Source organism: Polyergus mexicanus, unplaced genomic scaffold, assembly GCF_030449975.1.
Source record: "Polyergus mexicanus isolate NDT 795.1 unplaced genomic scaffold, iyPolMexi1.0 SCAF_8, whole genome shotgun sequence".
Classification (NCBI taxonomy): Eukaryota; Metazoa; Arthropoda; class Insecta; order Hymenoptera; family Formicidae; genus Polyergus; species Polyergus mexicanus.
The window spans coordinates 8,249,680-8,270,437 of NW_027223328.1; the positions used below are offsets into that span (position 1 = coordinate 8,249,680).

The 20,758-nt window shown below is 35.5% G+C and overlaps 1 protein-coding gene across 8 annotated transcripts in view; it reads left to right on the forward strand.

Annotated features, from left to right (window-relative positions):
- LOC138935388 (multiple PDZ domain protein) overlaps nucleotides 1-20,758 on the forward strand; it is a 90,795-nt gene that overhangs the window by 5,266 nt on the left and 64,771 nt on the right. Inside the window, exon 1 of one of the 8 annotated variants that reach the window (XM_070299900.1) lies at nucleotides 2,736-2,773. The exons of 6 other annotated variants lie outside the window; for them this stretch is intronic. The gene's annotated coding sequence lies outside the window, so the exon portion shown is untranslated. Of the gene's footprint in view, nucleotides 1-2,735; nucleotides 2,774-11,662; nucleotides 11,711-20,758 lie in introns of those variants that run through there. One more of the 8 variants, XM_070299899.1, reaches the window with a different exon arrangement.

Genomic DNA, 20,758 nt, shown 5'->3' on the forward strand with positions numbered 1-20,758 from the left:
AAAATTTATTTTACAAAATTTTTACGCGGTCAATAATCACGCGGCTAAAATCCGAAACTCATCGGTTATACTGTCGATGCACGTCCGATAAAATGTGCAGTATTATATGTCACGCAACTCTCGAAAAAGCTCGGCTCAGTTAATGCATCGCCATGTTATGTACACGTTAACGAATTTACCGTGTGTGAGAGAAAGTCAAGAGTGAATTATTAGCCAGTTACAGAGCGCTCGTTTTTCTTAATACAACAATTTATAAATATTTCCAGTATAATTACTGGAGTTTTGTAAAAGCAGCTATATAAAATACGGTTTTATTTGCAGAAAAACCTTTATTTGCGATAGATATTACTATCAATATGTATATTGTCATATAATATTTTATTTATCTTTAAAAATTTTACTTTAACATAGCACATATACATATATATATATATATATTATAATTTATACAAGGGACTTTTTTTGCTGAGAACAAAATATTCTAAATTTCGCTATTAACATCTATTTCTGTATCTGTTAAATTGTAAACGGGACGTGTGTGGAATTATGAATACATTAATATGGGATAAATTTTCTAAAACAGAAGTCGTAAAATATATACGCGATTAGTGCATGAACGAAATCTCTCTTTATAATTTGCTTTTCATGCTTTCCATAATCTTTATGTGAAGAACGCTTTATATATAAAGAAATTTTTGTGAAAGTTTCGCGAAAATTTCCAGGAGAAAATATATATTAAGATACGAATCAAAATTGAAATGATCAGAATGAGAAATCACGAATAACTGGACGCTTTTGAAGAGTCTTTTCGCTTTTGATTTGACTTCGATTTGCATGTCAAAAGACGAAGTGAGAATTGTTCTAGGCTGGAATTGTAGAGGCTCAAAGTTTTTCTAACGCTTTTATTGCTCGCGTAAAACTATATTTAGAACGCACGGCTTTATCGAACCCGGACAATTAGATCATCGGCTGGGATCGGTTGTTTTATTACGGTGCGATTGTTTCATCCTAAAACAAATGTTTCGCAAGAGGGTCAATATCGTTAACCAAGCAACCGTATGTTATATAGTTGCAACAATGGAGATTAGTATCCCCGATAGTTTGTACTTTGCAATCGACCCGGTTGTCGCCGTCGCCGTCACGTTTTGTGCTTTGTTCGTTCGATAAAGACGAGACAAATTTCATCACCGAATCAGACAATGTTCGCGCGAGAATAAAACTGTGTTATTACCTTTCAATTAATTATTTATAATTTATTTAATTATTAAATAATTGTGAAAAGGTTTAATACATAAGAGTATGTCGAAAAATTCTATATTTTTCAAGGGACAGAATAGCGGACAGAATTGAATTGTCGTTTTATTCGCGGTGGAAAAAAAAAATAGCGACAGAATTTCGCGTTCGTATAAGGAGTTTGACGAGGTTTGCATTTTTAAGCAAACCGCGATGGCTGCCGTTAAAGACTTGGAATAGGCAAACTCAAGTTGTAAGCTGATTTGAGAACGTAACTTTTGTAAGTGACATTGCTAATTAACCCTTTTGCCGTGGACATTTTTTAATGACCATTATAGCATGTTGTACTTTTCACAAGCGCGAGCGCGGTAGTAGTGCGACTTCCGTCAAGGGCGGAGCAATTTAAAAGTTGCACCACTTGATGGCATGACTGGTGTATCCGTTTTTTTTTTATATGCATTAAAAAAAAAAAGACGCAACACTGTTTAACATCTTTGCTAGAAATATTTAAAAACGCCGATAAACGGCACACCCGTTCGTGCCAAACTCTTATCACGGCTGGTCATTTCTGGCGTGTTGGCCTTTATTAAAGTAAATGATAATACGTGTTATGCGATAATTAGAAAGAGGGACATAATCAATGTCTGAAGATTTTTGTCAAAAACTTTCAAAAATATTGTGTTAATTTCTTATCATATATTTAAATTTTATATTATTTATCCCCTCTCATTTGTATGTAATAATGATTTATAATATAACTAAATGAAAGTAAAATTCTTATTCAATTTCGAAATGAAATATTGAAATAATCAATTTCGAAATAAAATATTGAAGTGTCAATAGCTTTCGAAATCATAAGCGATTGAAAATTATATAAAAGCGATCTGGGTGGCAAGAATAATAATATTTAATACAATTAATTCGACAATGCCGAGCACTTTATTAAATCACAGAGGGTATGATATAAACATAGTGCATATAAACGCAAATTTTGGGATACATATTTTCGTTTTGTATCAAATAATAACGTATCATCGAAAGGAAAGAGGAGTCAACATTTTTTTTGTGGGAAAAAAAAAAGTTGACACGTATTCTCTTCTCTAACGGTGAACTTGGACAGTATTCCCACCGGTTAATCTCGAAGTAGAAAGACGACGTCGTCTCTCCGTCTCGCGCGTTGGAGCGGCGCGACGCTTTTTACACGTCACTCTCTTTCACCGTAAACAAAGATCAATAACGTAACGGTATATACCTACATTTATACGTCGCGGCAGCGACGGTCGCGGTTTTATCGCGGATGCCGCGAAATACCGTGCAAAGTGCCTCGGCCTCCGTTTCTATTCTCGCTCCTCGATTTAGTTCTCGTCCTATTCTTGTACCGAAGACCGAAGATCTAGTATAGTTGTGCTCGCGGCATAATCGTGCGATGACGGTTAATACGTTTCTTCCGACACAGTCAATACGGGGCCGCGACAAGAAATTGATTAACCCGTTCCCCTCTCTCTTCACAAGGCTATGATGATCGATACGGCGATTACAGGTATTGTGCTGGATAGCGCGTTATGTTATCGCTGCAAGCAATCATATAATAATTAAACTGACAAAACTGGAGACGTGGCATGTGTTTTTATTTATTAGTTATCATTTGAGTCGCTACTCGAATAGTTAAAGTTTTCGCGATCTAAATGAATAATTACCCTCTTTACGAACTTCGCTCTGAATGATATATCAATTCTATTTTTCTCAATTAGCAAACGCACAACTGGGAGGGCAAGGTAATTACGAAAGTCATTAAATAGAGACATGTTACGTTACACCCTGCGCAATATTTAATAATCATCAGAATTGATTTCAACAGTAGAAATTTCAAATATGCATTAATTATAGCTATTAGCATTGTTTCCTGTAATAATGCTAACTTAATTAGATGTGTAATAACATTGCACAAATCCATCACCCTAATCTATTGCGTTCGCGTATAAATTTCATATATATTGCCTATAAATATAATCCTACTAGTTAAAAAAAACAAAAACAAAAAAAAAAGATTGCTGATTCTTAAGAAATATATATTAAATAATCTTTTGATTTTTGATATATCGATCGTGAGAATAAATGCGAAAAAAATATAAAAATACGTAATGCTCACCAACATAAATTACAAGGTCCTACTTGAATGATTCCGGGACAGGATCCGGGATAAGCAGCTCGTAACTTGGATCAATATAATCTCCCTTTTGCTCTTTCGTACACTCGTGAAACGAAAAAAAGAAAAGAAAAAGAAAAGAAACTTTTCCTTTCATTCCGACCCGGCCTTTCTTGTCCGCCGGAAAATATATTAACGGATAATATCTATTATGTCAACCAGCTGCTCTTTCCTTTTCCGGCGTAATGTAAAAAATTAAAATTTCTAATTTAATCGTAATTACGTCCGTGCGCTTCGAAGTCACGAGTGGAAGATAACTTACGAAAAATAAAATTTAAATCAGTAGCTAAACTTTCTTCAAGATCAATTATTTTTTGAGAAATTACATTATTGAATATCGCGATTCAGTTGACGAGATGAAAGAATAACAGATATTTTTTTAAATTTGTATTATATTGTATTTCCATAAAGAAATAGATATTGTTGAGAGAAGGGAGGACAGAGGTATGTACGATACATATAAATCTTTCGTGTTTGTTGTCTTTCTTTGTCCTCTAGCCCATTAGTTCAGGGATATAACGTCACGAGAAAGAGAGAGAGAGAGAGAGAGAAAGCGTACGCAATAGTAGGCGCGTCATTAACGCGAACGCATCGTACGAATTCTTCTGCGTTCTTCACTTGTTGCTCGATCGATCCTTATATACTATCATTGCTTGGACAATCGTACGTATACGTGTACTCACACTTACGTAACGCAGAAGACGGCGATCAGAGTCTCTCAGCCGAGGTTTTACGGCTGCGTGACCGCGCGCGCGCCTTAACTGCATACGTAATGATGCGGGAAATTTTCCTCGTTACGTACATAATATCTGTCTTCGATTTGGCAGCATCATTTTATCTCCCGCATAATGGTCTATTACGTCTCTTAAGATCATCAATTATTTCCGGTTGATGCAAATGAAAACTGAATGACGTAGAAATTTGTCGCACATTTTCACGAGACTTATTAATTTATTCTCTTTTCGCTCCGTTTTTTTGAACGTTAAAAGTTTGAGACACATATTTGCGTTAATATAACATAGTTATATATATATATATTTTTAATTTATCGTTTTTATACAGATGTGCTCGAAAAATTAAAAGTGTGCACTGTAGAGAAAAGATTTTATTTTGCCATTTTATCTTATGTTTTCATGAAGAGTTAGCCCGTTCTTTCCCAATTGTCTCACACACCGGTTGTGCCGTATTTTGTATACACATCGGTTATTAAATTTGTTAAATATACTTGTATAAAATTTGGAGAGAATGGATTTCCGAACGTTATATACGTCCTTAGCACCTAGGAGCTTTCTGCGATAACACGCGGGGTGTCGTTGCCACTCCCGATATTTTTAGTAGATATACTATTTCGCCGGATCACCGTATAACACTGCGTCCAGTCAGGATGCGCTTAAAGCTTTAGAGATTGATTTATCGGTCTCGCGACAACTGGGACGTGTTCGCCGATACGATTTTTCACGATGCGCAGATCTATATATCCTTACTTTCTGTCTATTATGCCACGTAACTTTCCATCGTATTTGTATGTCAGTTGTATGTTTACATTTTTCCGTGTTTACATTCCTTTTATCACGTAGGAGCTCTTTGGAGAGGAACACGATTTTATCGAATAAAATTGATTTATGTCGTAAAATCGTAACTCGCATCGCGGTTCGCGGTCTGCATAATCGCGACTCTGCAATTTCTCAAGATTTTCTCTTCTACGGAAAATTCAGGACTCGTGCGTGAATCGAGGATTGAACGCGTCTTCTACTTAAATAATCAAATGTGCTACGTGAGAAGAAAACGACCGTCCCTTTATTATGCATATTGCTCGATTGACGCGAAGTCTACGTGTTCCTCGCTACGGATGCTGTCTGCGAATCGCGAGAGGAAGGATCAGGCCTAACAGAGGTGGAAGCGCAGATATGTTTTTTTTTTTTTTTTTTTTTACTAGACTTTTTACTCGTTTACTCGGAAAATGGAGATCTCTCGATATGTTTCTTTTTTTTTTTTTAATTATAAGTGCGAAATTTTATTTCTTCATTAAAAATCGAGAATCGGATTTAGTTACATTTAATGAAAGCGCAAAAATATTGACCAACGTGCCGCAGCACATTTGAGCTCGACGGTTTACCGCGAGCGAAATTACAATTTTGTGCGCGAATGTAAATATATCGAGTTGAACATTTATTTATTTTCGTACATAATACGCTTTAAAAGAAGAATTATTAAATATCGTTAATCAATTTATGTAATATGGTTTAATATCATTCTGTAGAACGCAACGATTTAATTATTCGATATCGTGTAATAAAGTTTAGCCGGACGCTTGTGATATATCGTATTTAAACACATCGATTCCAATGCCTAAATTATATTACCGTATTACATTAGCGTTGCTGACCCCGGCAACTAATTAATTTATTCGAAAGAGTCACGCGACGAAATGTTTTCGTGCAATCTTTTGCCTCACGAAAGTTCTATAACTTATCGTTTGACGATCTCAGCCGATTCCGATTTAAAATCATAACTCGTTATAAAAATGTATATATAGTTTACTGGCATACTTTCAAGTTAACTTATATTGATTTCGTAAATGAATATATGATTGAAAAGAATCGCTGTGTTGGTCAGGGACATTCTATTGTATCATGCAAATTATCAAATGTTTATGTTCGCCAAGCATACATATCTTTCGATGAGACATTCCTTTTTAAGTTCACGTATCGGAATATTACGCTAATTCTTAATAACTGCGTTAACTTCCTTCCTTTGATCGGATTTATAACGTTGCATAATTAAACGCGCAAATAGCGTTCCCATTGTCTATATCTTCACCTCGCTCCCGTGCAAGAGTAGTTTTGTTCGCGAAACTTTGCATCTCGGTCTCACGTGATCCATGCGGTGTCACGATTATCCGGCACATTGCTTACATTTTTCAACGCAGTGCATATTCTCAGACAACGGACGTCGCGCGCGCGACATCTTTTTCCCCGCGTCTATCTAATGCAATTTTAACGAGGTGTAAAGTCGGTCAGGTCCCGTCGTATACTTTTCGATGCTTGATGGCTTGTGTCGTTATACTTCGCTTCAAACCTTGTAGATCGATATGCGTTGCCGCGCTTTCTCCATTTCTCTGTCTCTTTCTCTCTCCCTCTCTTCTCATTGATCAATTTCTCGCGATGGCAAAGAAATCAGCGTCTTGGAGGCGCTTATACACCGGGAACGGTTATCAGTTTCTGCAATAGGAATTTAATTATATAGGTAATTCAAACTTTCTTAAGTCTCCCTTAAGAAGGCTCAAATTTTCACTTTGAGGGTATTTGAATTTATCTTAAATATCATCACCGAGAAGAGAAACGAATCTGGCGAATTCAAGGGATGTTGGTACGAAAACGCGTATTTGCTTGAGTTGATGTGATTACTTAGCGGATATATTACATCATTTACATTTTCTTCTCTTTGATCGGAACATTTAACCTCTTTTTTATAAAGAATTTTTCTATTTACAGGTTTAAGTAAAACGAAGTGAAATAAATTGAAATTATATAATAATATAAAATTTCCTTTTACGAATGGAACATTTTTTATGCATTTGAAATGAATCTTTATCTTAATTAGGAATTTTAATTCGCCGTTTAATTACTAAAGTATTTAATGTTGAATGTGCAGAAATATTCTCAAGAAATATGTTGCGCTCAATTTAATTCCTACTCGTGAAAAATTGCTCTAATTTTCAACAAAGAATATTGCTATAATTTATGTGCGAGAAAATTCAATCACCTTGTGCATTAAGGTGTAAACACTTAACGGCTAAATGATTAACGTACGTAAAATCGAGATTAAAAGCTCGATGAAAGATGGACAGGACGCTGAGATTGAAGGAAAACGGACAAAAGAGGAGTAAGATCGTAGAATGCGAAATTCGACTTGTTCGACTGCATAAAATTCGAGTAATGGGGAGAAGTTTAAAATCAGATCACTTTTGCTCCATTACGTTCCCTTCGAGGTCAACATTTTTCGCCCCGTAGCTCGACCGGCGATCAATCTCTCGTATTTGGGAAAAAATCGGCCGCCGATCGATCATACCGTGAAAAACCGTATATGTCATCGTCGTTTGGCGCGCACACACGCGGAACCGCTGGATCGTTCAAGAACGTAATATCTGCACTGCTAACGGCTGTGTTTCTACAATTATAGTCGAGCTACGAGAGTCCTCGATGAGACAGAAGATGAGGCACACGAACCATGTTTTCATCCAGATTACGTTGCTCTGTGAACTCATCGCTCGCGATATAACATATTTATTTGCAGTGGCTATCGAGATTCTTATCGAAGTTGGAACTTAGATTACGTTGCCCCGATACGAAATTAGAGTAGATTTATATTCAATTTCTCTTAATTCGACACAATGATGACATAAACATATTAAGGCATTTAATTATCTCGATCATTTCGAGATTATTATTAGCGGAGCAAGTATTAGCTCTTGATCGAGATAATTTTATTCCATGACACGGATAGCAAATATTTTATATTACGTATAATTTTCTTTATTCAGAATATATCGTGCTTAGAATGACAATAGAAATTTTTGTCTAGGAAATTAGGGCTTTGTCTGCTTTATAAAGCAGAATGGAAACTACGTATAACGAACTATATATACACACAATTTACGTTACACAGTTTCCATTTTGCTTCATAAAGCAGATGCAAAAACTTGCTTTTCTAGACAAAAATTTCTATTTGTTACTTTCTCTCTTTCTTTAAACACGATATATTTTATATATGTATACAGAAATTGATATACATATATGAATATTTTTTATTATATATTATCTGATTTTAATTAAATTGCAATTTGGATTGGTAAGTTTTTTATGTGTAAGATACATTAAAATTGCTTTCTAATTCGGGATATTCGTTACACGATTTTGCAATGATGATAACGAATACTATATATATATATCGGATTATCCCCTAGTTTGTCAGAATCCTGTAATGAATTATGCAAGAATTCGTATAATATTTGGAGGCATTATCGATAGGAGGGATCAAAACGGTCTCTGTTTTCACTTAGATTCTGCTTCGTGATTTTACGAGAATGATATTAGAGGGAGAATGATATGTGAGTATGTGTATATGAGAACACAATATGCATGAATGACGAGTTAATCATTATGGTACCATAATAGCGTCTCGGCATAATATGATATAAATTTACAGAGTAAGAAGACAATGACATTTGACATCTCTTAAATGTAAGATAAATGTAAATATTGTCTTACCATTGAAAATATTGTATTGTTTTAAAATAAACTAAATTGAAATTTAATGGAGAATATTGAATTTATATCATGAAGTTTTATTACATAAATGTCTATATATTGTATATACACATAATTTTAGAATTTCAATTTATGTAATTGACATTGTAAGACAAACAACAAGATGTTTTATCGCAATCTTTTTCATCGAGTATATTCAAGTGACCCGTCAGTTATATTTGGGTATAGCTATTATAAACGGGTATAGCTTTTTCTGAATCAAATGTCATGTATCGGAAAATTCAAGCGTCAAGTATGAAGATGTTTGTTTAATCTGCGAGTCACGTCTTCTTTTTACTCTGAAAGTCAGCATTCTACACCTTGGCGCTTAAGCAGCATCGATCAATCTTTTATGCGGTTTGAGAAAAAAAAAATGTATGCGATCGATAATCCGATATAGCCTCTGCCTTTCTCAGGATATACACGCACATATTCCGCCACATGCATGCGCCAGAACTAGGACAACTCGGAACGTAATATCGCTCTTTTATTGCGTAATTATCGACGCGTAGACAGAGCGTGGATTTTCCTCGCAACGAGGAAAAGTATCATCTCCACGATTGCTCTTTCTCGCTTAGATGGTGCAACTTGATAATCGTATTTACCAGCCATGGAAAGGCATTGTATTCCACACGTTGACAATTTTTAGACTGAGAGAAACGCGTATCTTACGAGTCGGACCGCTGTAAAATTGAGTAACGATACGTCGTTATCAACTCGGAGAAAAAATTAAGTTAGGAGATAGAACTTTTTCAATTTCAATCTCAAATTTCCTTTCTCGTTCCCGGAGGACAATCTCATCATAATGTTTGTGAATAAATAAATTTGCATATATTTTACGTTTTAGAAATAAATACATTTAAAATAAAAAAAAAAATAAAAAAACTGCACATATAGTTACAAGTAACTTTATACTTAGGCATGATCTTTAGTATAATGTAATATAAATTTATTTTCATTTTTTTCATTAAATACTTGCCTGTCTAAGGAATATTTCTGAAGCATAAATCTTATATATTTAATTTCTTTAATTATTTTTCATCAACTCATAGCTTGTTTTACTTAATGGGTTATATTTATGAATCCTTCGAGATATTTGCATAATATTACATATGACAGTCTCGGAGCGTTGTACGGTTTTAATAGAACTTTTTTTCCTCAGTTAGATGAGATCTTATTCGAGGGGAGTATAATGTAAAAGTTTATCGCGATGCCGGATCAAATTCTCACCCGATATAATTCCCATTAGTACTTTACATGCCATTTACGCTTGGTAATGGGTAGCGCTTTCGGTCGTCCCGACGTCCTGTCCCAGCTTCACTGACGGAACACCGAAATCCGCCAGAATTGTGGTCGCGCGAAAAAGACAGCGGGGGTGAAACACAGAAGGGATGGCGATGAATAGCCGCGGGTGGGTGGTAGAAGAGAATAGGAGTGGAGTGAAGTTGCTCGTATGGTTGCCTTGGTGAGGCGTGGTATATATCGATCTCAGACTCGCGCGGGAGAGCGGGGAAAATTATATTTGCAGCGCGAGAGAACGGAGAGGGTCGACGTACGAGCCGGAGGGGGTTTTCGAGAAAAGTAGGGACGCCGGATTGTTCGGATAAAAGCTCATTCGCACTCGAATTCGATTATCTAGATCGATGTGCGCGCGAATCTTTCGGCGACGATTAACTCGTTTCCGATCGAGTATGGAGAAAACAAAAAAAGTTCTTCCGCCCCAGTTACTCCAGTTTCCTTTACCGGGCGCAAAGAAATTGACCGTAGTTGAAAATGTAATCGAAAATCGTGGAAATGTAATGGCGTGTTCGCATCACTCCCATTGGAAATGAATTAACGCCGCGTTTCTCCCGTCGATTTTCCCGCATACATGCTCCACGCACAGTTTCAAATAATTAATAATTTCTTGTTATGATGCTTACACTGTGAATTAAATCAGAATATTGAGTTAGAAATATGTTTGCTTCCGAGCAAATATTTAATTATCCGAATTCACGCGTTAAATAATTAGTTCGAGGAGATCGTGAAATTTGAAGTGAAAAGAGTAGGTATCATTCGCAATTAATTACAAAACAGGGTAGGCGCATTAATCTCTTTAGCGACAATTTTTTAAATTTACAAATAAAGGGATATATTTTAGTTTTAATTTGTTTAACAGATTCATGTTAGATTTAATATAAAACGCGTGATATATGTTGGAAAACATATTTAAAGAATATATATCTCGAGTTTTATTTTATCGTTAGAAGGGAGAGACAGAATATTTTAAAATAAAATGTATTTTCATGTACATATTATTATTTATATATGTATTCATTAGTAAACATTAGCGATGACAGGCTGTTAAGCAGGGGAGCACGAAGGAGACTGTCAAAGTAAATGAAATAGAAACGAGCAACTGTGTTTACGCGCGCCGTTAACGACACGATTTTCCGCGCAAATGGAAAAACAATTATCGGATTATCCGGGAATTACGCGTCACGTTTCATTATTAATCAAGAGTAATTTTTGGAGTACACGCGACACGCATAGAAAACCCGGGATCGATAACGGAGCGAGCAATTGTATTATTCAATGCAATCGCGCGTTCCTCCAGTCTAGTATGAATGAAATAGCGGGGCGCGGCATCGAGATGCTGTTTTGAAAACTTTGTACTTTGGCGTGATTACACCGTCGCCCTTTCTCAACCTTAGTTCACCCTCTGTTCGTCTCTCTCTTGCTCTCTCTCTCTCTCTCTCTCGCTCTCTTTCTCTCGTGCGTTCTTCAAACTTTCCTATCGGAAAGTTTGAAATTTTGAAACCGTTCGTGTACATACATAAGTTACGCGTGCTCACCTCTTGACTAAAGTGAACCAGTGGTAATAAAGGCGAATTCCATCAACAGAAATTAATGATTCACGTTCATAGGCGTGCATCGCGCCGCGAACGTTTTCGCAAAACGCACGGGACGATGTTGTAACCAGGTATGTTCGTATTTTAAGAATTGCCTCTCTCTTCTCCCGTGTACGTGAGTATGTTTCATTTTTCCATTCTCTGGCTTTTTACGCTTCTGTGCTCACTTTTTATCGTCTCATATTCGCGTATGAGCACACGTGGTTGCGATATTTTCTAGATAAAACCGCGACGAAACTTGGGAGAATGACAGAAATGTTGAAGACAACCTTACATAGCTATTTAATTATTGAAATAATAAAGAGAAAGAATTATATAATTGAATAGGTTGAAATGAAAAAAAATAAATAAATAAAATGGATAGTGAGAGATCGTTACAGGAACTGTAAAAGGGGAAAAAAAAAAACCAGATTTTTCTAGATTCCAAGAAGGTAATTTTTAAAGTTTAACCGCATTATTCCTCGATGAAATATTATTTATTGGTCATATTGATATTCCTAAAGATAACTCTAAAATCATTTTCAACACGGTGCATAGTCTCTCCTTTGCAGAAGCAACGTAATCTTACGTGACAGTAATGTAGGTATACCGTGGGAATTTCATGGATTTTTCACATGTTCCAACAGGGTGGTATAAAATTAAATACGCCAGAGAAAAAGAGAGATACTCGGGGGGGAAATGCACGGAAATATTGATCTTTTAAATAGAAAAAAAATATCTCATATAGAGAGTTGGAATGCTTTGTGCTAAGCAAAATTGTCGAGAGTTGCTTTCTACTTTGAAACTCGTGTAAAAGAGGCATGATTTTTTCATATAAAATCTGCAACATGGCTTATAGAATCTTAAAGCAAGGCACTTTTTTTTTTTTTTTTTTTTTTTTTTTTATACTATCGATGTTATTACAGCGCTTTAAGAGGCGAAAAAAATTCAAAGAACTGATTCCGAAGTAATGGATTCCTTTTGCTACAGGAGAGATCTTAATACATTCTTGCATTATGCTTTCGCAAGCGGCTTTAGAAACGTACAGAAAAATTAAACGTCAGCAAGGAGAAATTATCTGCTTTGTGCTATAAGAATATCTTATTCAAACAATATTGTACGAAGAACGTTTGTATACAAAGAATGCGTAATATATCAGAATGCGAAGATAAACTTGTTGAAAATTGAGAAAAATGTGATAATCGAAAACGCGGTCATTATTAACGTCGTTTGGTATCAAAAAATTTCGCGAGAAAGCGATAATTTTGATTTACGTTGGCTATGACTATACGTTGCTGTGCCGTTCGATCGTAAATCTTTCTACGGGTCCGTGGGAAGATAAATTTGGCGTCAAATCGTTGTACGCGAAATCCAACGATGGCACTTTGTAAATCGAAGCTTTCTTCTCAAAATGATTTGTTGTTGTTTTCGCAAAATTTTCTATTATTAAACTTTGAATATGTACGTGGAGAGAGAAGAGGAACAGAAACAATTTTTCGAAAATTTTTTTTCACTTTATTATAATAACTCTCTCTACTCTCTATTTTTCTACAGAAAAAATGTATCCATTAGTCGCTAATTCATCAGGTCTGGTTTCGAAAAAGCATCGCTGCAACTTGGCTATTTATTCCGCTTCGATTAATCTTCATATCATTCAGTTCTGACGATTCACGATGATTTATCGACGGGATAAATCGTCCAAGTTCACGGGCGCATAATGTTAGTGGGGAAAATCCATGACGTGAAAATAGCGGAGATGTCGCGGATAATACGCGGATAATACGCGCGAGAGATACTTCTGCCGCGCAAGTCTTTTTAATCGTCTATTAAACCGAAACGACATCGCCGTGAAACATCAATAAATTCATAGCTATCCGACCACGCTCTATCCGTCGCCGTCATCTTCGGAATCGGATCGATTAACGAGCGTTCGAGTACCGCCATATTTACCGACGAAATGTAATTTACGATCGTGCACAGTCGCACAACAAAGGATTGCATCAAGTCATAGCTTGTAGCTGCAGGTTTTTTAATTGCAAAGAGTTTACTTTGCCGGACAGAAAAGAGAATGGAGAAAATTACTCGTGCGAGACGCTCGTTGTCCGTATGTCTTTCAAATTTACACCTTTGTGAAATGGAATATCTATATAGAAATGCGAAAATTTTATAAGTTTACTCTCTCTTTATTGAAAAATTATAGTTACTCATCAACTTAATTTTTAATAAATTATTGCATTCTTGTATAATGAGATCTATATATAGACAATATATAATGAATGTGGCACATGTGCAAAATAAATTCAAAAATTTTAACTTTGATCGTAAGGATAAAATTACAGTGGAAAAAAAATATGCTTTATTTTTAAAGCAATTGAAACGTGGCAAAATTCATTCTCCACTCTTCATTTTTTTATTCGAAAGAAGATAAAGTACATTTATATTTTATCAATTTTCAAAATATCTTGATATTTTTTTCTCATAAAAGTAAGCTTAGTTTTTTTTTACTTTAGAACTCTTTTTTTTTATATATATATATATATTTTAATCGATGTGGAGGACGTTTATCAATACGCCATTTCGAGCAGCAAAAGACTTATCAATATGTCATTTCGCGACGAGCGGACCGTAAATGTAGATTACGGAACGCTTCCATATCGGGATACGTGCGAACTTCCGGTGACCATACGGCATACGCCAATTTATTACGTCCTGAATTCCCTCGAGCGCGTTAATCGCTTCTGCTGATACCGAAGGATGAAGCCCCTGGCAGATACGACGTCGGATCTCGAACGTTTATTAATTTATAGATGCTCAACGATATCATCGTAGCAGCGCAAATTAAAGGGATTCGTCTATAAAACGTCGTATTCGCATGTATTTTTTGATATCGCGTCACATTTTACTCTTTTTTGAAACTGATATATTATCCTTTTTTGAACTTTGATATATTATCCTCAATATTTTTGTCGCATATCGCGTGAAACAGCATAAATAAAGTTTTATTTACGGTTTATTACTGCGTCGGAATTAAATTTGTATTTATTACGTGAAAATATATTGAAGTGCATTGCGCGAAATAACAATGGAATATTATATTACTTCTATACTATTACATATTTCGTATAATATATTCATATAATTATATAAGATCTCTGAAATTTTTACACGTAATGAAAATAATTTACAAAACGGAAACAATGACGATCGAAGAAATTATTCGATTTTATTTCTGAATGAGAAGCACTTTTATAATACAATATTTAATGAATAGAACATATTCCAAAAGTGCTCTGGTTATTTTAGAATAAAGTGATTTTTTTTCTAAAGTACACTTTTATTTTAAAACGCTTAAAAACTGCAAAAGCCATTCGACGAATAGCGCACTCGGTGAGAAAAGTGAATTTCCTTATTATTAAACCGCATCTTATCTCCGGATTGTCGACTTCATTCCGCGAAGATTCTCTTCGATACTTCGGAACTTTAGAACGAGGAGCAAAGAATGTTATTAATCGATATACAAGATTGTTTTGCACTTCTGCGAAATATTAAAAGGAAATAAAGAGTAGTCGTAAAAGATTTTTAATCGTTTGCATTCTGATTGTTATGCGAGATCGTAAAGGACTTTTTTCATAAGTCATAAAATCGCGTGGCGAAGTGTAAAAGAGCTACTCTCGCGCCAAGTTCTTCAGTTTCTCTCCCTAAAAAAAAAAAAAAAATAAAAAAAATGTCAAACTTTGAACACGGAAGGAGAGAAGCTAAAACATAGAAAAATTCTCGACACGACTTTCTCGTACGATATTTAGAGAAATTTCACGAGTAACACGTCGCGTCAACCGCGGGTACTTAGCTCACCGCAATCATGATCATGATTATATATGCTACTATGTATAGCATACACGATGTTGTCTCGAGTTTTCGTGAGGAATGCATAAATGCGCGTGCTAGAAGATAAGACGCACAAGTGATCAGGAAACCTGAAGATTGTAAAAGAAACAGGAAAAATTTTCGCTGTCAAAATAAATTTACGCCTCACGGAAGTTATAACATTGAGCACAGTCGTACCATGTTTGTTTACTCTGGATGTACGATGTTTTTAACATATCTAAAATTATCAAAGAGAGAAATGAGCAAAGAGAGAAGTTGGAATTATATGATTTTCGTATTTATGCACAGAGGATATGCAAAGTAATTTAGAATTTGCAAATATTTCGTTTTTTTTTTTTAAATATGTGCCGTAAGAAAACACCTTATCCGTATGAATATTTAGTAATACAATATAAATAAAATAAGAACCCGCATTATAAGGTTGCGTCGTTAATCGAAAAATCGTTAATGAGCGTTTTCTTTTTTATCTGCTCTTAATCTCGCGTGATTAAGTCTCGGACGTATTGTACATAATTTATCACATTCATTATTCTTGAGGGGCTTTTTTTCTGTTCTCGCGTGAAGTATTACGTTGCTTTGAAAGTCTTATAAATAAGAACATGTAAGAAATGCCCGCGAAAACACGATATTAAAAAGTTAGGGTGCAACATCGTTACTATCCGTGCTACTACGTATCAAATCACTTGGATTATTTCAATTTGTAAGTTTCGTGAAGAGAAGCACGAAATCGTTGTGTGTAACTTCGCTGTATCCGCGCGAGAATTTTATTCCGCTCGTTTCTGGTCCGTTGCGCGAACTCGAAATCTCATTTTCCGGGCCAAGGAGGCGCGAAGGAGAAGCTGCCCGGGCTTTTTCAACCAAGCGAGAGATCGTTTGCTCTTACTTTAGTAAGTGACTTTGTTTGTAATCGGACGGACTTTCCAAATTTCCCGCACGGGATGATCATCAATACGCGCGCGCGCTACAACAATACGATGTAAAGTATATGTCGGCGTCTGACCGAGATAAAGGGATGATTTATTTTTTTACAGCCCGGTAATACTTCAAATATTGGACATATGCGCGTATCATTCCCTTTCTAAAAAAAGGCATGAAACTTCGAACTCGAATATATTAAAGCGTTGAGGCCTCTTTTCCGCGATGCTGATCGGTTGTCTCGCTTGTGCGCTGCGACTTGCTTCATTCGTGTTATTTGCAACTGTCAAATCATGCGAATTTTGACAGTTCGACAATTTGTGAAAGAAAAGGCTAAAGCGTAGGAAAGAAAAGTTAAAAGAATTGGGAAACGTCCATAAATAAAAGCGCCTGTGTTATTCAAGTAATTTTAAAAGAGATATAGCGTAAAGGTGTGTGTGTTTATCGTGTGTCATATTAGTAACATTTATACATATATACATAACAAAAAAATTGTAGTTCTTAAAAGATATGTTCTTCAAAATTCTTGTATACTTATATATTATTATACGATATACAAACTAAGTATAAATAATGGGATACTTTTATTTTATGAATTTTTCAAGGATTTTCTTGCATACAATCCGATAACGGGTGACATTCTCGATCCTAAACGTGAGTGTTTATATCGAGAGGAAAATATTTCAAAGGTTATAAGGGATCTACCCTTGCTTGCTCCGATTTTCGATCTAACCTGAAGGGTTCGAGTTACGCTTTGACTTGCAACATACATGTAGATAGTGTCGCAGGTGTGAAGATAGCGATGCAAATAATGAATAAACATAGGACCATATAGAATATATGTGAGATGCAGCGACGATGAATGTTGAACATACTTGCGGGTGCTGTGGTGACGGTGATCTCAACACATGGTTTCTCGTGCAAAAATAAGCCGAACTGGTGCAGCAAAATATTTTCGTACACGACAACACTCTGTTTTCGAAAATATCAATTTAAAAAATTGAAAAATCGAGGTTTTCTTTCAGCTCGATTAATTTCTAAACTTTTACTAGTATATCATCTAACTCGCATAAGAAATGAAAGATTTCATGAAAGGGAATAAAAAAATTATCATATGATTTTAATATATATATTTCTAACAATATTTATTATTTAGTCATTATTTTACTCGCCAGAAGAGAACATGATTATTGAAAAACATTTAAGAAGAAAAGAGAGAAAATATTTTATTCTTAATCTTCAACATGAATTTTCCGAAAATGAAATCTCGTATGAAGAAATTTATTCATACAATTTTGGCTTATTTTTGCACGAAGATTTTTCATTCGCGGTGTGCTCGCGTCATCCGCTGTATATTGGTACAATTTTCGATGCTGCGAATGACTGATCGTATCCTGTCTCTCGCTACTTGGTTGAGGAATTGCATGTTGCGAGCAGCCGTTCGCGGCTCTGTAAATTTATCAGTACCATCACGGTAGATCGTGGAGGGATCCTTTCGCGCGCGCAGATCCTATAACTCTTTAATGCTCTCCAACGAGCCGTATTCCCGTAAGAGAGGTTCTCGCTTCTTGCCCTTCTGGAGCGGACGAGCGCATCCGTCGTTCCGCTCCAGAAGGGAGCTTTGTATCTTGCCGTTTTGCAAAAGAGAATGGCATCCCTTTAGATCATAGCGGACCTTTCGTTTGTGCGTAACACAGGGGATTCTTGTTACGGCACATTGCGGTATGCGAATTGGACATTTACAGCTATATTGGAGCTGTTTTGAATTTTCCAAGCGAACTGTCGAGATATTTTCTGTTGTAAAAATATAAAGTTTTACAAGTGTATAAACTGAATGAAAATGTAGGAGAAAATTTTTAGAGATTTTTATGACAATTGTTTGCATCTATTGCGATATAAATATTAAATGGGGAATCTTAATAAATTTATTTTCTCGAGGAGAGTTAATTATAAGCAATGTATAATTTTTCTTTTTACTAACAATATTAGATTTCACGAAATATTACAAAAAAGTTTGTTGCTGACAACGCAATGAGAATATTGAATATACATATATTTCAATTTATGCCGCGAGAGAAAAAACGTATAACTACAGTAAACTATTACGAAATCGGGAATCGAGTTGGCATAACATGGCGAAAGGACGTTGATTACCGACGTCGATATAGCAATACGGTCCCGCGTTAGTATTAGCCCGGCAAAAAGCGAGCAAATTTATCAGAGAACCGAGATTTTCGTTCAGATGTTTACCAATCTCGTGCCAGATATTTACCATCCAATCCCTACGATGATTCAATACGACACACGTCTTTTTTTTCTCATTCTTCAACCTTACACGGATGGAAAGAGAGGCAGAGCAAGAATGGGGATGTGAACCGAGGGATGAAAGTGGAAAAGGGAGAGGGAGTGAGAGAGAGAGAGAAAGAGAGATTCGTTATTGATTCGAACTCGACACAGCTTGGGTACAGTCGTAGCAGACTATCGTCGTCGTCATCGTCGTCAACGTGTACTTATTAGAGGTTGCTGGCAGGCACAGGCGCACGTAAAAGCGCTCAGTTGTGTATAGTCGTATTAGATCGTGACGACCGATGACGGAGGCGGAATGACCCCGATACAGTATCGACGTATAATCTTGGGAAACGCGAGCGAGCAGCATCCATCTACCCTGTGGGGCATATGCGCCCCATTACGATTGTTAAAAGTGCGAGAGGATTAATAAGATACTCTTAAGACGGAATTATTTAGAGACATATTCATTCGATTGCTCGAACGCAAAGTGACTTTCGAAAGTTTCTTGGAGATGATAAGAGTCACTCAACCAGATGCGGCCGAAATTTTAGTCATCTTCGTTCTTTATAACATTATAAAGATCACCTTAATCTTTTTTCATAGCATAGATATAGGAAAGAATTTTGAACACAAAGCAGTTTTGAATAACGGTATGAGTTTGAAAGATGAAGCAATTCCATTTTTTTTTTACCAAAGCTACACTGTGGATGAAAGATGAATAAAGAACCGTTATAAAATAAAAATTAAATAAAACTGTTAAATAAAACTTTTATTCAAAAGAGATCTCTCCTCGATAGAAAAAAAAAGAAAAAAAAAAGATTGTTCAAAACTGATCTCTTTACGTATAAGAGTGATGCTGAAATATCGATTTTATAATATCAATGTTTTCCCCAAGAAGAAATCTATAAAGAAAGAAAACGAGCACTCTCCCTTTCCTTTCTCTCCCATTTTTTCTTTGCGGAGAATAATTGTTTTCTACTTATCTTTCTTTTGACGATATAACTTTATGTTTATTATAGCTCTTCTGAATCACTCGCTTATTTTTTCTCCTGTAAAATATTAAAGAATATACGTGACATTCTAAAATAGTCAGTATATGCGAAACATGCGCGGAATTATCGTGTCGGATAAAAAAAAAAAAGTAATTGCAAGAATTATAGATATCAGTAAATAAATCAATCAAATTCTCGTGCAGCCGTAATTTATGGCTCGAAGGTAGAAAATCGATCTGCGTTACAAAACCGACAGGTTTTTATATTCGGGATAAGGAAATGTGTACTGAGGTTGAAATCCGTTGAATTATAATCAGTCATGGGACATGCGAAAAAACAAAACAGAGGAGGGAAAAGAAGCTTGCTTCGAGTTAGATAGTGATGGATGACGAAACGATCGGTCGTTAATTTTGATAAATGACCCGAGAGGGAAACTCGCTTTTAACGAGCCATGATGCTTATGCAGTTTTTTTATCGCCCTCCACGCTTCGAGGATATATCGGTCGCGCTATGAAAATAACTTTTGTTGTTCGATTATCGCGGCGTGACTGGAATTTACGAGATAAATTACGTTCGTCCTTGTACGACTGCTCTCTCTTTCTCTCTCTCTCTCTCTCTGACATTCACATCTAGATTATTATAATTTTTCAATTGTCGATATTTTTGCAGCTCTTAATCTGATGGATCGAAAATTTAAGATAATGAAGCGAAAACGATATCGGTACATATATCCAACATATATGCAGATGCAGGTGTACTTAATTCGTATCTCGTAATAATGCTACGATAAAATAATTCTCTGATATCATTGACTTAATATGATTTATTATCCGTACGCTATTTATCTCGCGTTATGCGTAACTAGTGTACCTCTATTCTCGCGATAATTGCTTATTTATGATGAATTAATCGCGTCACACATCGCTATTTTAACTACTCAACATTGGTTTTTAATCTTATTATATGCGTAGTACAAACGTAATTACATTAACGTAATCTATAAATATATATATATATATATATTTGTTGACTTTAATCTATGTTAAACTAATAATATCT